The 15,893-nt window shown below is 37.2% G+C and overlaps 1 pseudogene; it reads right to left on the reverse strand.

The window, feature by feature from the left end:
• Positions 1–1,208: 1,208 nt before the first annotated feature.
• Positions 1,209–7,324, reverse strand: LOC134747449 (uncharacterized; annotated as a pseudogene).
• Positions 7,325–15,893: the final 8,569 nt, after the last annotated feature.

Consider the following 15,893-nt stretch of genomic DNA (forward strand, 5'->3'; position numbering starts at 1 on the left):
TACACTGATTTAAAATTTCACGATTTTTACTAATTATTATTCACGACATCCCTACATCCCTAGTGCGCAAAACGTTCAAGTTAATAAACAAGACCAAGTGCGGGTAGTTAGAAAAACTCGCGCGCCTAGAAGACGTTGATGTCAACTTGAGCCAGTCTTTTCCGAGACCACGGGGACAACGCCGTCCTCGAAACGTTGGAGGTAAATTTAAAACTTATTTTACGCGATTAAGTCCCTTCGTTGTGAATAATTACGTGTTAGATTGTAATTAAACTTTGCACATAAAATGACATGAGGTATATCTAGGTCTGTAATTAGTTTATATAGCTCCAGTTTATAAAACAAACGAAATAGAGCAAAAACAAGTTTTGTATGAAAAACTTAAATTCGCTGTATTTTTTTAAATGTGGTAATGGTATCTGAACCTACATAAACTAATTACAGACATAGATTGACCTAACTTATAGATATACCTTATCCTATTGTAAGTACAAAGTTTCAGAGCATACTATCTACTCGTTTTAAAATGAGAGCGCGCCGGTTGAAAGGCTATTTCGTTTAAGCGACACATTGGGCGATATTGAGTTATATATATGTAGGATGGAATCCAAAAATTAAACCCACTCTCACTTTTTGATTTATATTTTCTTTTTAACTATTACAGCTCAATTCTAGTTACACCACCATTCGCCATCTTTTCTTTCCATCTCCCCTCTCACTCCCTCAGACGCTAACAGTTGCGTTCAGGTAAAATAATGTTACAACCAAAATAAAATACAAAATAGACTCCTACAATCGGCCGTCCTGTAATTCAGGCTGCCCACAGCCTGAGCCAAAAGCTTATTAAATTAAATATTTACTATATGTGTTAACAAACAGTTGTGACTTAAGTATAATGAGTATCAGAAACAGTCAGAAAAATCACATTTTTTTTTTGTTTATAATCTACCACTACCGCTATGTTACTTGTACTTCTTTGAATAGACTTACAATACTTATACAACAGAAAATCTAAGATAAACATTTAACAAATACAGGCTTTTTTTTCCTTTTTTATATATTATATTTTATTTCTAAAAAAAACCGGACTTGCTACATTATGATTAAACTCCAAGAAAGATGCATGCAATGGTGCTTGATCACCTTATGAAGACGAAAAAAAAAAAAAACAGAACAATACAGGTAATTACTATACAGATAATTCACGGTCACCCCCTTTACCGCCAACACCCACAAGTGACTGGTGCCGCTGCACTAAGCCCACCGTTTCATATGATCCACAGCAGTTGTAGTCTTCTTTGGTCCCTCTGAGCTATTATCCACTTTTGTCACCTCATATCTGTCTTTCCCCAATTCTTTTATAATTCGGTATGGGCCAAAGAATTTTTGTTTCAATTTTAAGGCGTTACCAAACTGGGTACGTTGAATGGCTACCAGATCACCCTCTTTGTACAGTTGCCCTGCTATTCTGTTTTTATTGTAGGTCTTGCGGTTCTCTTCCTGAATTTTTAATAGCTGTGCCCTAGCTTGCTGCCTCAGCTCCTCTCTATTTTCAATGAATTCATTTCTACTTTCTTCTTCCAATCGTTCCACCAGTTTAAGCTCTTCTTTGAGTTTTAATGTGGTGCCAGTCAGCATCTCGAAGGATGATGTGTTAATGGATCTCTGATGTGTACTATTGATTGCCCGCTGTACCTTACTGACATACTTTTACCAATGACCAGGCTCTTCGATGCACATCTTTGCCAAAACCGATATGATGACCCGGTGAATCCGTTCCACTTGTCCATTCCCCCTAGGTACTCCTGTTGTTACTTTGACATGCTCGATACCCTCTTCTCCACAGTATTTGGTGAACTCCTTTCCGGTAAAGGCAGTACCCCTATCTGTGACTATCCGAAAGGGTTCCCATAATCTTTCTGGTGCAGTTTTAGCTTGTCTACCGTTTCCTTACTTGATAATGTCTTAACTGGGTATATCAAAGTTTTTTTAGAAAAAAATATGATACACGAGGAGATGAACGTAACTTACGTTCGAAAAAAGTTACAAAGCGTGGCCCTGAAAATAGTTCAGATATCGGCGTAACCATTTTAGGAAGTACTTCGTATTTTAATCAAAACAAAGACAAACGCATCTTATCCCCGTCCAGCGGAAAGGAAAATAACCTAGAAACTAGCCTGGATCATCAGCAAGAAAGGGATAACGATAGCAGTGGGAATCAGGTATGATCAAAATGTAAACATAATAATTATGGTTTTCATCATCACACTTTTCTTACGATGCCTCATAACATGAAAGCTTTTATTCACCCGCTATAATTATTATTTTAAAGTATGTGCGTATGAGTAGACTTCGACGCTTTATATATGTCGTATAATGGGGGTGCGTGTGGTGGCCTATAGCGGTGGCGGTAGTGGGCGTAGTACATCGATGTATGCCTACACAGCTAAATAGTATGCTACCACTGCTACTAGTGTATGAAATAATACTACGGACTCATCAACCTAGTGCCTACTATACTTAATAATACTTTCGTACTAAATAATAAAAATAACTAGTCACGCTTGCAATGAAAGACAATTTAATTTGAAATAACAAAATCACTTGTAACGTTCAAATCTTTATTCAAGTAGGTAGGCATATTACAATGCGATTATATGAACGTCAAACAAAGCTATTCCGGTTCCAACCGTACACCTCTTGACCCGAGAAGATTTAACCCTATATGGGACCGGCAACAAACTCGGCGGGACACATCTTTTCAAAACAACACTTATTTTCTAATTTTTACAATAGTAAACCTCTAATGACTCATAAGAAATCAAATTAACACTCGGGATAAAACACTTAGCTAAATGATTAAATAATGTTGGAATCTATAAGCTTTCAGAATAATCCTCCAGGAATAAGCCTTCAGGAACGCGGTGAGTTCAGGCACGAGGTTGGTTAACGTCCGATATCTAGCACGGTCCGATCGAGAATCTTCCGAATGAATGCCGCGGAGCGGCGGAGCCTAAATCGCTCCCACTAAAGTGAATGTAGGCCAACTTACTTGACCAGTTACCAACAAAACTGCCAACTCGTACCTAACTTCACGCAAGCTAAAGCACTTGACGTTCCGAAGCCTGTACCTAATCTTATTTCAACAAGAATGCCAATAGATGGCGTTACTCTCTACATAACTCGATAAATTACATTATCAACTGTTAGATATTTTCTAAGACTGTTCCTATTAGTAATATAGACTGGTTCAGTTGTAGGCTTGACAGCCTACACTGAGCCTAAAGTAGTAAAGTGAGATAGACATATATAGCTCTCTGACGTTGAGTGTATCTAAAGAGTTTATGGTATTATTGTAATTGAATCTTTTATAAAACATTATCAACATTGATATAAATATTGTTAATATTTAATAGTTGAATAATACCAGTAAATGTCTAGTATTGTATATTAGCATACCTAAAACTGTTGATTAAAACAAAACGCCATTTATATGAGGAAGAACGAAACGCAAGTGTCAAAGAAGGGATATATAATATAAATGAGAACATTTAGAACGTTTTGTAAAAATAACATTAAACTACATATCATTCAGCAGATAAATGTAGTTTTAATTGGTGAATCCGCCAGTTGTTATTATCAGAAGCGGCATAAAAAATTTACGTCCACAAGATATTCTGATTCGCGAAAAAGCCGTAGTTTACCCGCTCATCCAAATGGACGCCAGCAGTAAGGAATCTATTCTTGGCACTCAACTTTTCGTCAAGAGAGAGAACTTAAGAACTGTTCCGCAGCGGGACAGTGGCAGACGAGCCGATATTCCTTCCTAGCAGCAGCCGGAGAATGGCATATGTCCAGATATGTGCAAAATGGAGTTTGGCACACGAAGGGTTATGAAGGTGTACATAACCTTGGTTAATGGCGTCACTCTTGCTAAATACGAAAAATTATTTGGTATACGACGTATGGTAAGCTAGGTATGATGAAATGATGTTCAAGCCATGTAAGTTATAATTTAATATTTTCTGTAAGCAGTTCAAGAACCAAGTGCCATAGTGTCAAATCTTGAATATTATTGCACAATCAAGGAAAACCTGTTAAGGTTGTGTTGTAGGTTAATATTTCACATATGCAAACACTTTACAGCCTAAAATCTTAGTTTTAATGGCATATACAAGAATATTCATGTCGATAACAATGGACATATATTAATCTTAAAACATGCAAAGAAAGGCAATTGCAAATAACTAAAATTATTAAGTTTTTTTTTAGTTCATTGTTAGTATTTTGTTTAGGGACAAACAAATGTTTATCAGGAAGACCGACTGTTAGATATTTTCTAAGACTGTTCCTATTAGTAATATAGACTGGTTCAGTTGTAGGCTTGACAGCCTACACTGAGCCTAAAGTAGTAAAGTGAGATAGACATATATAGCTCTCTGACGTTGAGAGTATCTAAAGAGTTTATGGTATTATTGTAATTGAATCTTTTATAAAACATTATCAACATTGATATAAATATTGTTAATATTTAATAGTTGAATAATACCAGTAAATGTCTAGTATTGTATATTAGCATACCTAAAACTGTTGATTAAAACAAAACGCCATTTATATGAGGAAGAACGAAACGCAAGTGTCAAAGAAGGGATATATAATATAAATGAGAACATTTAGAACGTTTTGTAAAAATAACATTAAACTACATATCATTCAGCAGATAAATGTAGTTTTAATTGGTAAATCCGCCAGTTGTTATTACAACTAAGTAATACATAGCAACACTTTGCTAATCGATTGTATACAGGCGTCTAAAACTGAAATGTAACGCTGCAATGTGTCCTTCTGGAGTCACGCTCCGACATATACATCTATTCAAATATCCATAAAGACATATAGTCATAATTCATATACATCTAGTCATAATTATACATATATAAAAATAGATATTTTTCGATTAAGGTGGTTCGATTTTCATACAAAATTCAATCGGCTTTAATTAAGGCACTATTACTACACAAATATTTGCTCATTTATCTGCTTTCGAATATTCGTTTGCGCTAAATTAATAGAAAAACTTTGTTTCATACAGAAATCATACATAAATCAACGTAATCTTTTCATCAATTTTACGTATGTGTGTGTCACAAATGTCGTGTACAAATACGTTGCGTGCGGCGTTGCCGCTCTATGACGTTGGCGACGTTGCCTGGCCGACCTGGCAGGATTTGCAGTGCCGTCATGTTTAGTGCATTTTTTGTTGACAGTGTTGACACTGACACATAGGGTCATGTTTATTGTGACTTATCAATTTGTTTGTGTAAATTGAAAATGATAGCAACGTCTAAATCAAGTTACAAAAATCATCTTCGTATTCTGGTCCGCGAAAATCCAGGAAAATTAAGCGGAATTCATGATGGTGAAGTTTCGTAAGGTACAGTTTCACTCCTTCATTGTACATTGTAATTTTCTCGTGCCGATCTTTTTAGAAAATAATTCTCACTTCTTCCGTAATGGTAGGATAATAAGCAGTGAACAATACCTATATAATGTAATAATTATTACTGTTTTGGTTGCCGAATAGTCAATGTGTCACTAACGGCGGCCACACAAACAAGTTCTATGTTTTTGTTATAATGCAGTTTCGTATTATGGTTGCTTATGTACTCATATACTTAGTTCTTTACGTAACGTTTTAAACACACCACACGACACACAACACACTCAACAACAACAAAAAAATGAAACCTTGCATGGTATTAATACTTATAAATATAATAAGTCATGTCCAATAAACAACATATATTTTTTTATTACTCCAGAATTTTTATTTTATATTTCAAGCATCTATATTCATCTGTATGTCTGTTTAAATTACATTCGGTGTGGGTTTTACTTAACTAGCGAAATACTATGTCTAGTTGATATCAACATTAACCTTATGGTTTATTCTTATTCTAAATTACTAATGGCACGTGTCTGTTATAATACAGTTGGTTATTATTCAATATATAGTGGAAAAGTTTGGATTAATCGTTTCCCACGGGCGTTTTAAATACTGTGGCTGACGATATTGACGCGACCCAGCTGTGCGATAACAGACAGGTTTCATGTCTAGATGATTGTGCCGCGATTAGGAATACATTTAAAAAGCCTTTTATGTTGATTACTCAAAATATACGTAGCCATCAGCGCAACCTTGATTATTTTAAGTGTGTGATAAAACGAGTTAATCTCGCGCCTGATGCTATAGTACTGACGGAGTGCTGGCTACAAGTATGCCCCCAGCTACCGACCCTCCAGGGGTATAACTGCTTCGCGTCAGACCAGCACTACTTGCAAAATGACGGAGTAATTATTTTTGTTAAAGAAAATTTAAGTGTAAAGGTCCAAAAAAATAATATTAAAGAGGCAAATGTTTTATTTCTAAGAATTAATAACGAATTTGACTTAATAGGAATATACAGATCGCCTAGTTATAGTAACCCTGCTATCTTTTTGGATTCGTTGGATACGTTTTTATCACATAGCACAGACTGTAAACATGCTATAATAACGGGCGATATTAACATAAACATCACGCCAAACGCTTGCAGCAGCGGGGCTGACGACTACTTAAATGTTTGTTCAGAGCACGGCTTTCACTCGGGTAATTTTTTGCCCACTCGTGGGAACAATTGCTTAGATCATGTCATGATAAGATCCAAGCTAAAAGTGGCAGTCGTCACTTGTAACGAAGATATCACAGATCATCTCCTTATTATGACACTCTTTGACCATGCGATATCGAGCGAAAAACGTAAATATACTACTAAACTAGATTTAAAATCAATGGATTCTGAAATTAAGAGTTGGTCGCCTCTATACCAGATAAATGACGTAAATGTTGCATGTGAATTTTTTTGTAGAGGAGATGCGGATAAGACGGGGACACGAGGTAAGACGGGGCCACCCACACATAGACGAAACTATACGTCACACTAACGCATCGTAATGGCCGACGGGACGCCCCTCCCGCGCGGCCATCAGTCCGATGTCGGCAGCGAGTGAGAGTGCGTGCGTTTGTTCAGTGCAGGTTGAAACGTGTTTACCGATTTCATCGATCTATTATTTGGGAGCTCAATAACTTGTTATAAAACCGTAAGTAATAGTGCCTGATTAACGTGGATTTTTTTAACGCATTTGTGATTGTATTAATTATCGTGTGGCGTAACTCAAAATGCTTGAAGTTTGGTGTGTTTTTTTTTACTAATATTTTTGGTAAACAATGGTGGCGAAGGCAAGACGGGGCAAATTATGCGAGGCATGATGGGGCTTACCCCATCTTGCCTCTTTCAACAGGTTTATGGTATATTGCTTGTGATATTGCAACCATTTCTTGTTTTACAGGTAACAGTGGTATGGTACAATGGTACGTATTTATAAAAAAAAGACGACTAGGGGGGAGTGGTCTAAAGAAGCTATGAAAAAAGCAGTAGAAGATATATTGGCAAAAAAGTCAGGATTTCGAAAAGCAGCTTCAATTTATGGTGTTCCGCAAACCACTTTAGAACGTTATGTCAATAAAGTAAAACAAGGCAGGGAAGTAACTTTCGGCGAGCCATTAGGGCCTATAAAAAAAGTATTTAGCGATGAAGAAGAGGCAGAAATAGCGGGATATTTAAAACATATGGAAGAACGGCTATTCGGTTTAACTACTCTTGATCTCAGACGGATGGCATATGAGTTGGCCGTTAGAAATAATAAAAGACATAACTTTAACAATGAAAAAAAAATGGCTGGTAACACCTGGCTTAGAGGTTTCTTAGATCGCCATCCAAATTTATCTATTCGTAAGCCAGAAGCTACGTCCGCAGCTCGTGCAATGGGTTTTAATAGAGTTGCTGTTGGAAAGTTTTACCAGTTACTTGGCGACATATACGACCAACATAAATTGACACCGGACAGGATATTTAACTGCGACGAAACTGGTATATCTGTTGTTTCGAAAACTAAGAGCAAAATAATAGCTGTGAAGGGAAGAAAACAAGTCGGGTCATTGTCGTCAGCAGAGCGAGGTCAGACTGTCACAGTGGAAATTTGCTTTAATGCAGCTGGTACCTTTATGCCACCACTCATGATATTCCCACGACAGCGCATGAAGGCTGAACTATTAGATCATGCCCCACCTGGGACAACTGCTGCCTGCAACCCACGAGGATGGATAACCACGGAAATATTTACGATCTGGTTCAAACAATTTATTATATTCTCAGGAGCTACTCTTGAAAATAAAGTGCTGCTACTTCTTGACGGTCATGTGAGCCACACTCAAAATTTAGAAGTTATAGACTTAGCGCGTCAAAATGGAGTAATTATACTTTGTTTTCCTCCACACTGTACACACAGACTGCAACCTGCAGATGTTACATTTATGAGGCCTTTGAGCACTTATTACGACCATGCTGCTACCAACTGGTTAAGATCGCACCCAGGCCGAGTGATCTCTACGTTCCAAATCAGTGAAATTTTTGGACATGCATATCTGCAGGCAGCCACTATGAACACGGCATTGAATGGCTTCAGGAAGTTTGGTATATGGCCATACAATCAAGACAATTTTACAGATGTAGATTTTTTGCCAGCTGAAACCACCAACCGTCCAGTTAATGAAGACACTCCTACTACAGCTAATGCCACCAATTTACCATTTTCGGCCCTTTCCACCGAGCAACATCATAGCCATCAAGCTATTATTGAGAACAGTTTATCTACACGTCCTGGTACTCCTGCAGAACGAGCACCGACTAATGAAAGCAATGCTCAACCTGACCTGCAAACACGTTCTGAAATCAGTCTAATATCTTCACAAGATTACTCCACGCCTACCCAGCCTGCAATTCCTATTTCACCCCAAGCTGAGCCAGTAACCCCACTTGCTATTGAACCTGAAACTGAACCACAGCCTGGGCCTTCATTCTCGAGGTCTCCTGTTCGAGCAGTTTGCCGTGATCTCACTTCGAGTTTTAATAATGCCTCTCCTAGAGATATTATGGCCATACCAGCTGTTCAGACTAGTGAAAAAAGAAAACAATACCGAAGGGGTAAAACAGCCGTCATCACTTCCACTCCGTATAAAAAAGAAGTAGAGGAAAGAAAACGACCTGAGAAACCAGCTATTGATAAGAACACGACTAAGAAGGCCAAAGGTAAAGGTAAAGGCAAAGGAAAAGGCAAGGGAACAGGAAAAAAAACACAAGAAGATACAATTTGTTTTTATTGCAATGATAAAAATAATTCCTACCTAAAATCGTCGGAAAACTGGGTAGGGTGTCAGCAGTGTGGACGATGGGCCCACACAGCTTGTGCTGGAGTCGACGACGAAGATTTGGAAGATGTCTTGATATGTATTTTCTGTCAAGAGAATTAAGTCCCCATCTTAACCTTTGTCCCTATCTTGCCCCTTTTTTAGTATCCCGTCTTGTCCCACATGTGGGGTAAGATGGTGTATTTGCCATTTTTGTTAATTTAATTTTTATTTAATTTTGTATGATTAGTTAGCAAGTCCAAAGCTGTGCCAAATAGAACTATAATAAGTAATGAATGTTTGATTAATAAATAACTCAGATATTATTTTAAATACCCTGTTTTTTTACTTCTTTACCTTAGCGTCCCCGTCTTATCCGCATCTCCCCTACCTCACTTACAAATATAATTAAAAAACACAAAAAATGTGTCCCCGTAAGTAACTCTAAACGTACATTTAAACAATGGATTACTCCCGGGCTCCTAAAATGTATACGAAAAAGAAGCAGGTTGCACCAACAGGCAAATAAAAACCCGAACGACGAGACCATCCAAATTCAATACAAAAGATATAGGAACACTTGCGCCGATATTTTAAAAGAAGTTAAAGTTAAATATCATCAACGAGAGCTTTTAGAAGCACGCCTAGATGCCAAGAAAACATGGAAGACGGTTAAATCGGCATGTAATATTGCGTCTACCCGCTCCCATGCTTCTGAACTCCTCGAACTTGATACGAACCCAAAAGTTTCGCTAAATACAGTAAACACCTTTTTTAGTTCCGTCGGCAAGGATTTAGCGGAGGTGACGCTCAATAGAATGGGAGTAAGTGAGGCGCACTTGGCCAAAATGCAACAGGGTGACAGTTCTCCGGTTTCGTCATTTTTCCTTCGACCTACTGACACTCACGAGGTAGCCTCTTTTATTAGACAATTAAAGGCTGGTACTTCCCCGGGATTAGACGGCATCACACCAGATATATTAAAAATGACTGTGAATAGCGTTTCCGAGCCCATCACTTATTTGTGTAATCTGAGCGTGACTTCCGCTACTTTCCCAAATCTTCTCAAGCTGGCTTCAGTAACACCAATTTACAAGGCGGGTAGTAGAGAACAAGTCACTAACTATAGGCCAATTTCCTTGCTTAGTATAATTGGTAAACTTATTGAGAAAATTAACAATGCACAGTTGTTGCTGTTTCTTCAGCGCAATAACAGCCTGTCACCTAACCAATTTGGCTTTAGACAAAATAGATCCACCGAACAAGCGATTGACCTACTTGTTGGTAAAATAGTAGATTCTTTAGATAAAGGCGAAAAGTGCGTAGGAATATTCTTAGATCTTGCCAAGGCCTTCGATACTGTTTCTATTCCGATCCTATTGGCTAAACTCGAGAGCCTTGGCATCAGGGGACTCGCACTTGAGTGGTTCGAATCTTATTTACGAGATCGTAGGCAAGGCAGTGTGTCCGGGTGGGAGAACATACCAGCGACTTTGCTAACGTAGATTTTGGGGTCCCCCAGGGAAGTGTACTCGGCCCAACTCTGTTTTTGGCTTATATCAACGGCCTCTGCAACCTTTAACTAAAAAATGCTATAACAATATCATTTGCCGATGATACAGCTATTCTGGTACGCGGAAAAAGCTGGCCAGAAGTCCAAAGTACCGCGGAGCTTAACTTAAAACTAGTCGTAGAATGGCTCGACTCCAACTTGCTAACATTAAACGTCCAGAAGACCAAATATCTATGTTTCTCGATCGATTCCAGAGGTCAACCTCACGATGGATTTTATATCACGGTTAGACATCAGAATGACGTGCTGTCCGGGTCCTCCAATTTCAGCAGCGCTAGCTTCTTAGAGCGTTCAAACACCATGCGATACCTTGGTGTAATGGTCGATATTCACCTGACTTGGCGGCAGCACATCGAGTCAATTAAAAGCCGTGTTCGTAAGCTCATGTTTGTCTTTCGCACGTTAAGAAATATTGCATATCCTGAACTGTTGAGGACAGTTTACGTCGCTCTTTGTGAATCCGTGCTATGTTACTGCAATTCAGGGGGGGAGGGGCGGCAAAGCTCAAAGGTCCCTTCTCAAAGTGATTCACCGGAAACCATCACGGTACAGTACTAAAGAACTATACACGCTCGCCAATGTTCTTTCGGTTCGCCAATTATACCTTAGGAAAATCATGTATAATTATGGAAAACTGCATGACAAGATTTTTGAAGCAGATACAAGACGCCGTCAGCGCTGGAAAACCACAAAAACGCGTACAAAATTTGCCCAAAGATTTCACCCCTTCATTTCAGCTTTAGTTATGAAATCATTCTGTAAACTACATCCAATAAAGAAACCTCCTAGCAAACGGTATCTAACTAAGTGGCTTAGTCAACTGGATTACCACGACACTGAATTCCTCCTAAACGTGTTAAAGTAATTAAATATTTATATATTACATTCACATCACATGTTAAATTTTTTATACATTTTTATAAAAAATAATAATTAAGAAGTATAATTATCCTCTTATTATAAACTTTTTAGTATGCATTTTTACACACTAACACACACACACACACACACACACACACACACACACACACACACACACACACACACACACACACACACACACACACACACACACAAACACACAAATACACATACATACAAACAAACACTCGCTCACACGCAGCAACATATATGTTAAAGTATGCACAGCTATCTGTAAGTTTCAAAGTAACTCTCTGTACAATTTGTACCAATATATACCTAGATTAAGAAACTAGTATAACGAAACTGGGTCCTGTAACACAGGGTTTCCTAGCTCAGGACACAGGGCCGTGATTTATTGTATACTCAAATTTGCACAATAAACTTTTTTTCATTTTCATTTTTTTTTCAACTCTAGGTTTTTTTAGGTATTGTGCAAAATGAAGAGGCATTCTTGGAAATAAAATGTTTTCCTTCATTAGCCAGAAAAAATCAGGACATCCTCACTGCAATAAAATAGAAACTTTCCTGGGGTTGAAAATGATGGAATTTTGTATATGAATGAAAAACACAATTATTACTACCAGGTAAGATAAGATAACTTTATTAGATCCATATTGTTGCATCATCTTTCTTCCTATAACATTAGAGATTTTGTGCTATCATGATATTATTTTTCTTTCAGGTACAGGGACAACTACGGATAACAAATATGAAAAAATGTTATTTCATTTGTTGTGTGAATCCATCTACACCAACAAGACATCCACTGCTGGACATAGGCCTCCCCCAGGGATCTCCACAACGACCGGTCTTGCAAGACCGGCCAAAATATCGAGAAATAAATGCTGCAGTCGTGTTTTAGTTTATCGCCACTCGTTTCGAATTTCCTCTTTTCCGCACTTGTATCGTAAATAACTACTTCAAGCAAGGGTACGATTCAAATTTCCCAGAGATAAGACCTAGCTAGATCGAACCCCTTACAGCAAATTTCATCGGAATCGTTAGAGCCGTTTCCGATATCACTGAAATATATTTCGGTTATATCGGAATCGAACAAGAATTCGAAGAAGAAAAGGTATAAGAAAGATAAAATAACAAAAAAAGAACAAAAAAAGGTACCCCTGTCGTAGCAGTCTCGAACCCGAATCCTCTTGCACGTATTTCCACGAACATACCGCAACGCCATTGCAGCATACTTACACTGCATGAAATTGTCTACTACAAGCATCACGGAAACACTGTTTGCATGTGTAAGTAATAGTAGGAAATAGCATGACAGAAACACTGTCGACATTAAAGGTGGTTTTTGCACAATGAAGTATTCAATGTTTATTATAATAGTTCAATATTTATGTAAAGAGTACTTTTAAGTATACAGATACCAACACTATTCCACAAAAAAATAAAACCTGAAAATTTGCGAAAGTGACGCCATCTAGCGGGGTTTAAGCTTTGGGTAACCTAGTCGAACCACCTTAAGTGAGGTCACATTAAAATTACCTATTTTTATTATTTCTCTTATTTTGTTTTCAATTTACTGACATCGCATCATATTATAATTATTATTCATAATAGTATAGAATTGTTTTTTTGTTTTTAATATTTCAGATTACATCTAAAAGTGACTCTTTTAAAGAACAAAATAATACTGTCAATGATCACGTTTCTAAACAAGCCAGTGCTGAAAAATCACCAACATGCGAAAACTTCCAACAATTTCAAACTTCGAAAGCAATTTTATAAAATATCCAGATAATGATGTTTCATTACCTGGATATACTGTTGTTAATACTGATGTATTAGAACGTAGCGATGACAGCGATTCTTCTATTCAATTCACGAATGAAACAATTACCGTCCAGATTGAAGTAGAAAAAATTAACCATAGTAAAGAAAACAGTATAGAAAATAATTCTGAAGCTGACATCACAGGGCCTACCAAAAATAAACAGACAACAGAAGAATTATCAAACAATATATCAGATATAAACCAGAATGACAAAGGACAAGAAAGATGCATTACACCAGTCAATTATAGTTTTATTGACCAAAGACGCCGAGAAATCGATGAAAGTATAACAAATCATCTCTCACCAACGTTCAAAGAAATAATATCTGAAAATGAAATGGATTTAATGAGAAAATCTTTAGAAAATGAAAACGCTGAGGTGGATATAGATGACAGTATTTTAAATTTACCTGAGGATGAGTCGGAATAAGAAAAGCCTCGTTCAAGAAAACGCTAAAAGACGCAAATTAATAAGAACTATGTCGATTTTCTGTCGGAGGACGAAGATTTTGTATGGGATTCTACATCTTAGAAAGAAACAGACGATTCTTCATCAGATGAAGAGCCAGTTAAAAAAAATAAAAGGACACAAGAAGAGATAGTAGGTGACAACGGATTTAAAAAAAAGAAATTAAATAAAAAAAAACAGCGAAAACGGCACGAGCAGCTGGCCAAGAATACATAAAAAGGGATGGTTCGATTTCAAAAGCAAGAAACATGCAGGCTAATCCATGTATAGGAAAGACATGTGGGCTAAAATGTGAAGAAATAACTGATGAAAAAAGAAAATGTATATTCGACCATTTCTGGAGTATAGAGAGAAGAAAAGATTGGATAGTAGCTATGTCAACGAAAAAACAGGTGAAAAGGAAAAGATGCAAAGATTCTACCTATAGGAGTAACACGTTTGAATATTATATAAATGACGGGGAGGGACGACGCCAAGTATGTTTACAGTTCCTTCTAAGTACACTTGACGTGACTCAAAGATTCGTATATTACACCCTATCTAATGCAGAATCAGGTTCTTCAAAAACTGAATCAAGAGGAAAAACTGTTCCGAAGAATAAAACTCCTGAAGAAGTTCGGAATTCAGCTGTGAATTTTATTAAAAGCTTACCGGCCTTACCATCGCATCTCTGTAGAAAAGACAGCACCAGATTATATCTCGACCGAATTAAAAAACCTAAAAAATTTATATCGCATTTACAAAGAAGAGATGACCAGCAAAGGTGTGGACGTCATTAACGAGAAACTTTTTCGGAATATTTTTAACGACGAGTTTAACCTAGGCTTTCACGTGCCCAAAAAAGACAAGTGTATTAAATGCCTAAAGTACGAAGGAAAAGATAAAAATACCGAGGAAATTATAACACATTTGGAAGAAAAGGAAGCTGGCAAGAGTAGATTGGAATTTCAACGTGAATTGCCTAAAAAGAATCCTGCTATTATGTGCACATCGTTCGACTTGCAAAAAGTATTGAACACACCTTATGGCAATAGTATGCTTCTGTACTATTCCCGGAAGTATGCAGTATTTAATTTGTGTTTCTATGAAAGTGTGACTAGAAACGGCTTTTGTTACGTCTGGGGTGAGACTGAAGGTAACAGAGGAGGCGTCAAAATAGCCTCAATTTTGCAGAAATATTTGGAAGACGTCGATCAATGTAAAACCATAAAAAACCTAATTTTGTACTCAAGACTCCTGTGCTGGTCAAAACAAAAATAAAATTGTATTAGCAGCTTTGCACAACGCACTTCAGAATTCAGAAAATCTTGAGTCTATTCAGATGAACTATCTATTTACCTGGACACACGGAAATGACAGTTGATAGTATTCACTCAACTATGGAAAGTTCTATCCGAAACACAATAATATGGGCTCCGTCTCAGTGGTTAACTATTTGCCAACTGGCTAGAAAAGATCCGAAACCATATTATGTACAAACTCTGATGCACGTCGAGTTCAAAAATTATGACGACTTCGCAGAAAAATATTTTAAAGGCAACCTAGTCGGAAAGATCAGTAAAGTAAGGATTGCAACATTTAAAAAAACTACACCGAATGTGATGATGGTGAAATATATCATGAAAAATGATGCTAAAGAAGAAACCATCCCGATAACATCGAAGGGGACATCGCTTACTTCAAAATATAAGGCATCTTTACCCATCACTAAAACTAAATATAATGATCTCAAAAAACTTTGTGATACAGGGGTATACCAAGAGTTTTTCATCAAGAGTACCTGCAGATTTAAAAGTATAATGGCCAAGATGTTCTGATGAACAGATGTTGAAGACGAAGTTGATAATGTGGA

The sequence above is a fragment of the Cydia strobilella genome, chromosome 14 (assembly GCF_947568885.1).
Source record: "Cydia strobilella chromosome 14, ilCydStro3.1, whole genome shotgun sequence".
Taxonomy (NCBI): domain Eukaryota; kingdom Metazoa; phylum Arthropoda; class Insecta; order Lepidoptera; family Tortricidae; genus Cydia; species Cydia strobilella.